Here is an 11,840-nt window from a genome sequence, read left to right on the forward strand (position 1 = left end):
TTATGTTGCTTAGTAATATGCGTCTGTGTATGTGCATAAACCTACTGGGTGGGGAACTCGGATCTCTGTGCTACTTGCCTTACAGCCCTAATTGCAATTCTCTTCTCATTTTAGCTGCTTCTAATATAAGGCCTGGATTTTACAGGGATCAGCTCAAATAGGTTAAAATTCCTGCAAGTGTGGTAAATTTAACATTTGTTCTTTAATACATAAAATGCCCATTTGTTCCACTGTATCTTGACAGCAGTTTTGTCCTTGGTATCTTACTCTCTCTTAGGGAAATCTCTTTTCATTCTTATTACTCACTTGACTGGTGGCAACTTTGCTAGTGATCCTGGATGTTTTTACAGAATCAAAATATATAGGAAAAAACACCTGACTACATAGAAAAAGTAGGTGTTCCTGCAGCTGTCTTTCCAGATACCTGCTTGGAATGGTGATGATAATCCTTGCAAATATTAAAAGTACTCACGTGCAGTGTAAGGTGATCCATGCATAAACCAACCCATTAAATCTGGCTATAGAGTTTACACATTTCTTCAGCTGGGAAGCCCACCATTGGGGTGTTTTTAATAGGCATTGAAAGCTACACTTTATTATTCACTCAGTAGAACTGACATTGGATTTGATTCAGTAAGGAGCGCTAACTGCATAAACATATGTCAACTGCTATTTGGTCTGGTGACCATGGACCGGATAAATAAATGCAAAAATCTAACAAGAAGCACAGAACTAGGTACTGGAATCTTCTTCAAATGACAGGACAGTGAGCTTACTAGCGAAGTTGCCAGTGTATCAGGTCAGTATCTTGCAATGTGCATCTGGAAAAAAGCAAATGAAGGGTAGGCTTCTCCCTGTAAAGGAGGAATAAAGCAGTAATACAGTACTTATTAACTATTTCTGAGAAACACATCATACCTATCTCATATCATAGTATTTCTTGAGATTCATCAAAGAATACTATGTAGGTCACCACACTCATTAGCTACCTGAAACGTACAGAAATAGAGTCCACTGAAGTCAATGGAAAGAGTTCTATTGAATACTGCGGGCTAAACATCGAGGTCTGCTTAGGCAGGGCAACAGGGGCAGGCTCTGTTCTGCTGGCAATAAATCTTGCAATCCATTAAGTTCTAGTGGCGACTGTGTCTACGTATGTTTTCTCCATCATGATCCCATATTCATATTAGTATGTAAACATCTGTCTCACTACAGCAACAAAAGTTGTGCCCCGTTCTGCTAATCCTGTTATAGATATATGCTGAATGACAAAATCTTCCCCAAATTGCTCAGTCCTAGGCTCCCCTGAATGCTGACCCTGTCTTCTGCTTCTCTGACAGCAGAGAGATATATCATATTCTAGGCAGAATTATCCCCTATGGAACATTTTGTTCCGTATGGTGGAAATCTAACTACAGTGCAGAAGCAACGAAATGCCGAGTATCAGAAGCAGGGAAGGGAGGCTGCACGTCATGGGTTAGCTGCTTTTTATCTGTCCTAGTTGCTGGAGGAGGCAGACAGTCAGTGCAGGCTGGGGTGCAGTTTCATGTTATACCTAATCCAGCGGGTAAGCGGTAAGGTCTTGCTGAGAGGAGCAGCCCTGCTCTCCCCTCTCTCTCCATCTGCCCCAGCTGCAGGCTTTGCACTTTCTCTTGTGTTGGACCGAGCTGCGCAGTCTTCTGACTGCACAGCAGGTCGGTCCCAGTCCGTGATCTGATCGGAACTGATGGGGGCAGGGCAGGGGCAAATGAAAAAAAATCACCAAACTGCCAGTTGTGTGACTTAGGCTGCAGCTACAGTCACTCAGCCTCCTGCAAGAGAAGTGGAAGCTGTTGGCTGGGAGCAACCAGGAGACTGGGATGATGCCGACCCATTCCTTCCTGGAGCCGCTCACAGCTACACCAGGTGAGGAAGCCAGTGGAACAGCAGCCTTTTATTTCTGCTGCGGGAATGGCAGAGCAGGGCACAGCCCTCGCAGCCCTGAGGACACATTGCACAACCAGGCAGTTTAAAGAGAGCTTTAAAACCACTCATGCCCCAACCCTCGTACAAGGGGAACGCAGTCACTGAGAATTGTAGTCTTTTATTTCACTCTTGCTCACTCTCTAGCTCTGTTAAGATCATAAGTCCCTTCAGCTTCCATCCAATTCAGCAGAAGCTAATGACATGCATATTTTGGGGACTTTAAAGCTTGCTCATACTATAAAATACTCTACTTGCAGCCAAATATATTTAACATTATTGGGAATTATGTAAACAAAACCCAAACCACCTGACAGACAGTTTTTATACTGGAGAACTATACTCTCAATTTAAAAGGGCATTTTAAAATTTATGTCATTTAATAAAACAATAAATTTCCGTTTTTCTGCTTCTGTAATTATGAAGCATAAAGGCAGATTCATGTGTGGCACCTACTTGCATTTAACTCACGGGTTTATTACAATGAACATCACCTTAAATGAAAACGTTCACATTTTCAAAGGAAAATAAATAGTTAATGGTTTCAGAATTATTGTTCTTTTCCACACAATCCCATAAAAATTTTGCAATGAAAAAGCTAATAGACCAATGGTGAGACACTTACATATGCAAATATGTTTCCGTGAAAGAGTTAAAGTGCTTTATAATATAAATTTGCTTTCAGTGCCAATATAATTATATTGTAACAAGCAAACCCCTGCAACATAACACAGTGAAAATTTGAAAATTTGATTCTGCCTGGCAAACAACCAAGTCCCTGCGTGTGCACAAACCTGACATTAATAAGCTACAAGAGATTACATGATTTAGAAAAGAAGCACTTGGTGTTACAAAATCAAATAATAGATCTCTAGGCTATAATTAGGAGAATTGGGATTCAACAATGAAGTCATAATAATGTAATTTAGCTGTAAGTAACAGAGCCATGGAGTCACATTAGGAGGTGTGATCACATCTTTCAGCAAAGCTCTGCTGTGTAGACTTATTGCTGTTCAGTTTAGTCTAGTACACAGCAACCTGTTGGCACAGAGCTCAGGCTGACAGCCTCTTGTTCTCTAGGGGCAGTATGGCAAAGTGCCACCCCTGCATTTTTATTTCAGTCTTGTGACTTTTAAGTCAAAACAATAAAATTATATATACTGAGTGCAGAGTTGCCTGTGAATATTTGTATAAATTACTGCACAGCATGGGTTTAGGGGCCGTTTAAGAACAAATAGATTAAAAAAAATAAAGAAGGCAAAATAAACTGCTGAAGCAGGGTGTTAGGTTTCTCGTAGGCTTGATGAACATGTACTGTTCAGCTACTTTATTCATCTATTTCTGTCGTTAAGGAAATAGCTCCAGAGCTGCAGCTTATTGCAGCTGCACTCCCGAGTCTCTTCTGCTCGATTCTCACACTAGTGTGATGCGGTGGCTCTGCCTGCTTAGCCCAGAACCCAGGTGTCGCACAGCCCTGTGAGGTGGGTAACAAGTGGTAGAGCAGGATGACAGCTCACCACAGCTGTCCCTCAGCCAGCCACCAACCGGCCCTGCAGCCCACCAGGCGTGGAAGGCAGCCGCCACAGCTGGCCAGCTGCAGGGAGGCATGGGGGAACTTCAGGCGGGCAGCGCGCAGCTACTCACACTGCTGTTGACAGTACATCAACTTCAACTCTACACTTTCTGTGAAAGTTACCGTTTGATTTAAGCCATTGCAGGGCAATACATCATACCAGCAGCCCCTCTCTTCCATCTGTGTATAGCCCAGTGAAGGCCCTTTCTTCGCTCTATTATTAATTTAAGCTTATTTCACAAATCTTGGCCACAACTGTTTCTTTGCTGTTCTTTTGTTGTAGCTAATAAAACAGATATACTGCGTTAATTTGGCAAGTTCCTCCTTTAGGAGCTAGTGTCTAGTTAGTAGTGAAATGCTACCTCTACAGCCATTTATTAGCAGGTGGGTTTTTTTCTCTCGCTGCCCGCTTCATGGTGCTCATCTTACAACCTTGGGGGCTGTCTCACAGCACTGTGTCCCGTCCTGTCCTCCACAGGCATCCTGGAGGCAGCAGAGCCAGAGCCAACTCCCTGAGCTTGCTCCACAGCACAAGCAGGGTAACACCAACGGGCCTCAGCACCAGTGTGTGTCCAGACCTGAAATCTGATTTCCATGCACAAAAGACGCAGGCAAAGATTTTGCTGGTTGTCAGGTTCTGAGGTGTTTAAATCAACACTTTTGGCTGGGGCAGGGGAGGTGGTGGTGAGTCGAGGATTGATATGTTTCTTTTTAATTTGGTAGCTTACTAGATAAATGGAGGAAACGGGCATCAGCTTTGCATCCAGACTGACAGAAAATTCAAATGCGTGTTTGGATTAAAACTTTGAAATGGGTTGATCACTTCTTGTTACAGCTTCACAGGCTAGGGCTGGTGGTCCAACAGCATTCCCATCTTTAGGGGAACTCCAAAAGCTTCTGTTTCCACTCACTCTTCTGTGTAACAAAAGCAGCCACCTGTTGCTCCTGTTTGTTCCATTTTATTTTCATTTGCAGTTTCTTCCAATTACTGTTTATTTTATTAGTTCTTTATGGTTTTGCCATTTTTTGTTTTGATGACATTTTGATTTGTTTCAAACTGCCCTTTATTTTAATTTTCTTTCCCAAGCATGTTGATTTATGGTTGTTTCTTCTATTTCTTTTATGCTTTAAATGATCTGTTTGTTTTATTGCCTTTATTTGCATAGCACTTAGTTTTCATGACCTTTTTGTTGCTGCAGCTGCTGCTGCTGCTGCTGCTTCTGGACTGCTGGTGCTTTTCTCCTAGTTACCAACCAGGAAACACAGAGTGAAAGTAAACCAAACCTTGTGAAGGCAAGCATCCAAACACAAAATCTTTTCTGATATTTTTTTTACTCTGCAGTGTCCCAGCAGTGTTGCAGTTTATCAAAGTGCAGAATCCAAAATAGTTTATTTCTTTTTAAAGAAACATACTCTAGGAACTCTGTATGTTCCTATCTAAAAATCACTTCTGAGCAGCTTCCTTTAGGGTGGTTTAATACTTTGGCAGCTCTTCCAGGAGCAGAGACATTTGTAATGAAGGTAACATGAAAAAAATTCTAAATGGTAGAGGTGTCTCTACAATTTCTGTTGAGTCCTCACGGCCAGTGTAAAATACTGTATAGACATTTAAAAATTAATATACTTGCAGTTAGTGAAATGTTTAATAGGAAATGTCTACAAAACATTTATACTTAATTATGGCTAATAAGTGTGTGCTACCTGACAGGTGTGTTTGCATATTGCATATACTTGTGCTTGTAAGTGTGTGTGCGCGTGCCTGCCTATTGGCTATGTATATATATTTATTTTTATACACATGCATATTTATACAGAAATCATACTTTTGTCATCTGGTATATCATTATCGTATCTGCATTGTTTTAGTTACCTAATATGAGGATCTATATATAGGGCCTGTATATGTTACACTTTATGTTATTTAAATGAAGGCAGTAACATTAGATATGTTTGCAACCTCTCCTTTTGGACCAAGTTTACTTTTATTCTGCAGAAGCTGATGCTACTTCTGAGTTTTCTCAGTGAAATTACTGATATCAGAATTATTCCCAAAATGGATTCTGTCATTCATAGTGCTAAAATCAACCTCCCTTCTTTTAAAGCAGTTGTTACTATTCTTTTAACGACATCATCACAAATCTCAACTTTATATTTCATTTGGTTCCTCATTTTATGGTGCTGTGTCACAAATTGACATTTTGCCAGGAAAACAGGAGTATGTATCAAATCACCATCTTTTATTTGAATGCGAAGTGGTATGCAATGACCTGTTCAATGAAGCCTGCATTAACAACATGCTTCTTGGATTCTCTCCCTTCCCCATTAACAAGTTTCTTATTGCGCCTTCTAACATCGGTGCTTGCACCACTTTATGTCTTTATGTGTGTAAAATAAAATGTATATATTTACACACGCACACGCCTGTAATGAGCCAAAACCAGAACAGCCTTTGCCTCGGCTTGTTTGCACATTATGCACATTCTAGGGAATGAAATTTGAATGCTGTTCAAAGAGAAAGCGTGTGAGTTAGCCCAAGGGCAGAAGAAAGTCATGTGCAACAGGTTACATGATTTTACATAACTTTAGGTAAAAAAAAAAGAAAGCACCTCATGTCAATGCAGGAAATATTTTAGAATATGTATAGTACAGACAATGTTTTTCCTCACTGCTTCATGCATGTACTTCAGTGCTGTACTTTGGTACAGTATATTGTTTTCACCGTAATTAATGCGATTTTCTTCTCACCTTCCCTAATATAATCCATCACCACAAAAAAAAATAAATGAGAGAACATTTCTTTAGTAGCCTTTCTTAGCTTTACTGCTGTCTTCATTTCTGGGGTTTGCATGGCAAGACTTGGAGGGGGTTGGGGACAGGTTACTCTAGTGGCCTTGTTCTGCTCCACGTGGCCACCTGCTCGAGACAGTCTGGGCCAAACCAGTCACTTTTTGAAGAGGTCTCTAGTGAACAGAGTGAGCCTCACTGCTGTCAGCGCTTCCTACCCATAGCTCCTCTCAGACCACAGCCTCGCTTCCCCAGCTGGGAATCCTTGCTGTTGGACTTGGGATCCTAAGCAAGAGGGCAAAGGGTTTACACCTTTACAGGGGTGAGCGGGAAAGGGATGCGGTCCCTGTTGTGCGGGCAAGGTGGGACATTTTTAAGCTGATATACAGGGAAGGGGCTCAGGTATCTGCCTCTTTCCTTGCTCCCTTTCTTCTCTTCTAGAAGAGACGGAGAAAAGCGAGCAGTGACGGTGGTGTGACTTCAGGGTATATGGGAGGAGTTAGGATCTAACAGCGAGTTATGCCAGAGTTGGTAATGCTACAGAATTGCAGCGACCTCTTTTAGTATTCTCTAACTATACGTGGAGTAGATCATACACTTCTTAAAAAATATTTTTTCTATCTTTTGTATCATAAAAAAGCCTGAGTCAAATTCTAAATTCTCCTTCTCTGGGGAGAATAAATGGGGGAGGACTCACACCAGGTAGATGTTGGTTACGGACAACGGGAAAAGTAAACAAACCCTTGTACGGAATTGCATCTCTGCCTTTGATTTCTGATGCCAGCTTTAAGAAACTGAACATTAGAGAGACATAGAAAAATGAGCTTGAAGTTACTCAGTACTATAAAACTGCAGGGCAAAATATGCTTCAGGAACATCCATGGCTGTAGTTGTGTTAGAATTCATAGCTTTGCTACATTTGCCTTATTTCATGCTCATCTGAACACTAGTAGTACTATTCAGTCTCTTGTAGGACTATTCAAAAGTGAGAGTTCTGTATCTCTTGACTAGAATGACATTTAGAACAGGATTTTATTACACTGCTCACAGTTTGCTAGAATCATTTGTACTCTACTGCCTTTGTGTGAGTCCTTATTGTTAAAGTTACAGCTTTACTACTGTCACTACTTGAATTTACTGGTATTACAGGTAGCATTGCTGCACCTTTAACGCTACTCCCATTTCGGAGCTAGCTGTTTCAGTTCTGCTGCCATCGCTTCTTTTGAGCCCTGAGGCAGGATCCTGGCTGGATCGTACAAGTGCAGCAAGGGCATCCAACCCTCGGTGCCCCAGGGAGGCAAAGCTGTACCCAGGGATTACCAGCTACTGCTGCATAGGAACAGGTCAGTGGGATCAAAAAGAGCCTGCAAATTGGACGTGTAGGAACATGGGCTGGGTTGGGCACTCAGGAAGTTGGAAACTGGGTGAGTCCTGCATTCATGTCTCTGTAAAACTTCTGCTATCCTAAATTCTGTTCAGAAAACAGAAAAATGTCAGGAGGGAAGGAACCAGGTAACTCCCATGTTCTCATGTTAGAGTTTGCAGGATCACTGGAGAGTAAATACACATAACCTTTCCATGCACGATCCTCCCTGTCTCTCCAGGTTCCATGCTCCACTCTCACATTGTTTTTTACACTTTCTTTTTTTGTCCATTTCATAGTCCTAAAAGGGGACGTTGTTACTGAATACCACATGCCTAGCTTCTAGATGTTATTGTTTGTATTACCTTTTTGGTTTTTATCGCCATCTTCCTGTAGAAGAGCAGTGTTCCTTTCAGCTGGGATCATTTCCTTTTCCTCTTATTGTCCACATTCAATTTATCATCTAATTATGTCTGGGTTTCTGGTGTCTCCTTATCTTTCATGAGTCAAAGAGACGGTGTACAGTTGATTCTCACTAAATCATAGAAATACGAGTGTGTACAAGGTAGGTTGTTTCCGTCGTTCACTTTGCCTGAGGCATATATGTGTGTTGATGGAGCAGTCTGAAGGCTTGTTCAGACTTTATCAGTCCCAGGTTTTGGAGCAAGCCAAGCAAAGCAATCCATCTTTTAAGAACATTAGTGTAGTATGAAAGGGACATCTTGGTGGTAATTGTACTGTTGCCCCATGGCACCTTCCATTTTTGTCCTTTGCATAGAGAATTGTTTCTCAGCCCCATGCAAGTCAACAGCCTGCTGATGTACAGGTTTTGCATTTCCAGAAAATACCTTCTGAGCCCCATTAAGCTAAAAAAAAATAAATCATCTGAGTTAGGGAGCTTTTCCTATCCTGTTCAAGGAATATGAATGGTTAACACTGGAGCTCCAACATAGGGAGAATGAATTTTTGTCATCTCTTACTCATCTCCGTTTCACAGAACCATTTCAGTAAGACAATCCCAAACATTAAAGGGGAAAAAAAAAGTAATGCAAATGACACCTTTTCAAATTTGGCAGGCTTTTTTACTATAAATACTCATTTTCTAGACCCAAAGATCTATAATTCTTTTTTCAATTTAATCATCATTATCCAATTTTCCCTAACTTATTGTTTGATTGGTTGTTTCAACTTTTTTAGTTGAAGGTAAAAGCAAGGAATTCAAGTGAACTCAATAAAAGTAATCATGTCCCAGGAAGGGGGGGCATACTTGTAAGATACAAAAGCAGCAGTTTATTAGATACATGTAATCCATTGCAGAATAAGAGCTTTTGTTCAGAAGACAGTATTTTAAAATAAATCCATCTCCTAGCATGTTGGACCTGAAGGATTTTTTCATCTGGGTTTCAGTAAACTGTTAACACCAGGTTGGACAATCTTAACAAAGACCTGTTCAGCTTCAGATAATCTTAGTAGGAGGTTAATTTGAATACCACGAGGGTATCAGTATTGTTTACAATACTGTTTTAATCACTGACCTTACGATGATCCCACTAGTGCAGTCTACTGTTTCTTTCATTAAGCAATGAGGTCAAAGCCTGCATATTTTGCAGAGCTCATCACTGACACCACGATTTCCAGCTTGAAATGCCAGCAAGCACTGCTGTCACACAAAACACAGGAGTACCACAAGTTTGGGAAAGGGTGTCCTCCAGCTCCTCCCCTGCCCTCCAGGAGTTGTTGTCATTTGGTAGCGGACATTTTTTGTGCTTTATTCAGCCCCACACATGCACTCACCACACAAACGTGCACGCACACATTTATACACGCACACATTTGTACACGCTAACAGATTAAATGCAGCAACTACTATTTATTTTTTTAAGTGCCCAGAAGTGTGCCAGGCCCTTCATTAAATACACAACATGGAGGCCACTGCATACATGGCTCACATTCCCACGCCAAGATCCTCATCCAAGTCTCCCTAAAACTGAGCTGAAAGACTTCTTTTGATAGTACCAGTGTGGATCCAGCCAAATTAGACCTCTGTCAGGCTGGGTACTTAAAAAAGATAAACACACCTACTGCAACACAATATGCATTCCAAACTAGAGCTCTTAAACTGAGAGTATATCCTGAATGTGGAAAAAGCCTTTTTGCAAAGCTCAGACTGTAATCACTGCTCTGCTTTACTTTTTTATTATTATTTTTTCCCCAGAATAGTAAGTGCTTCAGAACAGCATTAAAGCTGCCATATAGCCAACGGACCTCCCGTACCATTAGGCAAATTAATTTTACATATAAATTATTTACATTTCATCCATGATTAGTTCTACATATGATCAATGATTTCACTATAGAATAAGTCTTTTTTTTTTTTTTTTTTTTTTAGAGAATTGCAGCATGATAAATAAATGAATAAAGACTTATAACAGTATATTTCACCACAGAGGCTGGGAAGCATTCTTATCAGAAAACTTGGAAATCCCTATGGTCCCCCAGTCTGCATTAAAAAAACCTAAAGACTGTAGTCAAAATTTTTTTTCAAAATATGAAATGCATTTTATGCAACAATGCCTCAGATGAGAAACAAACCCAACAGAGCTTACAAATAGTCGACATTAGCTCTTTTCATAGCTTTGCTTCAGCTAAGAGGCCTTATTGGTGACTGCAGATGCACTGAGATTTTGTAAACCCAGTTTTTAGATTAAAATTCATGAAAGATATCTCACTTGCATAAATAAATCAAGGCTGCAAAAAATAAAGTTTAAACATCCATACGCTACTACTGTCATTTTGCCAAAATGACACACAGCATGACTACAAAATTTGCTGTAATACAGTAATCAAGAATAAAATTTGCCCTGCTATATTGCTGGAACAGGTGTAAGTGTGTATCCATGGATTTAATAGCATATTAAATATCCATTGTACTTTAGTTTTAGCATTCCTGAGCACTCACAAATCCTACTGGATAGCAAGGTGACATATCTATCTCAGTGAATACAGGGCTCTTGTCTCACAGCTAGCTGACAGATATTCATGCCTGTTCCCGCTGTAACAGGTAAGATAAGCCAGGCCGGGCCTTATGGGGAAGATACTGTAAGTCAGTTTCTCAGATTTATGCTTATATATAGCATTAATGACAGAAATCATCATACTGAATTTGGTGGTCCTACAACATGCATGGGGATTTAAGGATTAACACTCAACCTGTCTGGAACAGTTTTGTCCTACAGTGCTATTTGATCAATACTGAAATTTGGAGGTGGGGGGAAACCTATTGATTTCCTCAACATTTTCAGTGAAAAACTGCCTGATGCCTATCGTTAGCTTTCTACTTGTGGGGAGGGGAGAGAGCAAAGAAAGAAACGTGGTAACTTGGACTTCTGCATGTCCCTCAGAACAGCAAAAGGAAAAGGAAAAAGAAAAGGATTTTGTGCTCTTCTTTAATTAGTTGTAAGATCTTCTATCACATTCAGTAGCCCCTGTCTTGGGTCTTTGTTACTGAACACACCTAACACCGATAAAAGTGAGGTAATACTTACTTCAGAGTATCACCCCTCACGGTGCCCACTGAAAAGGATGCTTTTTGCCAGTGTGTGCCCTACCCACCTTTGTTTGGAAGTATGTATGTTCACAGAGGATTAGGACCCACTTAGTCTTCTACACAAAGGCAAGTGTCTGCCATGTACAGCTGTGTAAAGAATTCACTACAAATAGCTTGTGGTGGTTGCTCTCCGGTTTTTTTGCATTCATGGATTACCCATGAACAGGGACAAAATTACTGTTAGGCTGCAGATCCTTGCTTAAGACATTCAGACCAGGAATAAGTAGATAAAACAGCTACCATACAACAGACCAACCAGTCTAGTTTATGAATACTCAGAAAGAAGTTAACTTTCAAGGCTCTCATTCATAGTGACAAATCCACTTTGCATCTTCTCTTCATTTATCAGGAAAGTAAGTTCTGATTGTAAATAGCTACACAGGAAAAAAGAAAAAATAAAACCTAAAATCTCTAGATTTCTTATAATTTTTATTATTAGCCTCAGAAGTCCGCATGAGTGTTTCAGTGTTTGCAAACAATAATAACAAAGAAAAAAAAAGGTTTTGCCTTTGCACAGGAATAAACATTCATAAGCATAGTCTTGTCTGTTA

The 11,840-nt window shown here is 40.4% G+C and overlaps 1 long non-coding RNA gene across 1 annotated transcript in view; it reads left to right on the forward strand.

The window, feature by feature from the left end:
- LOC114016823 (uncharacterized) overlaps nucleotides 1-11,840 on the forward strand; it is a 146,359-nt gene that overhangs the window by 107,222 nt on the left and 27,297 nt on the right. The window lies entirely within an intron of this gene.

Source organism: Falco cherrug, chromosome 10 (assembly GCF_023634085.1).
Source record: "Falco cherrug isolate bFalChe1 chromosome 10, bFalChe1.pri, whole genome shotgun sequence".
Lineage (NCBI taxonomy): Eukaryota > Metazoa > Chordata > Aves > Falconiformes > Falconidae > Falco > Falco cherrug.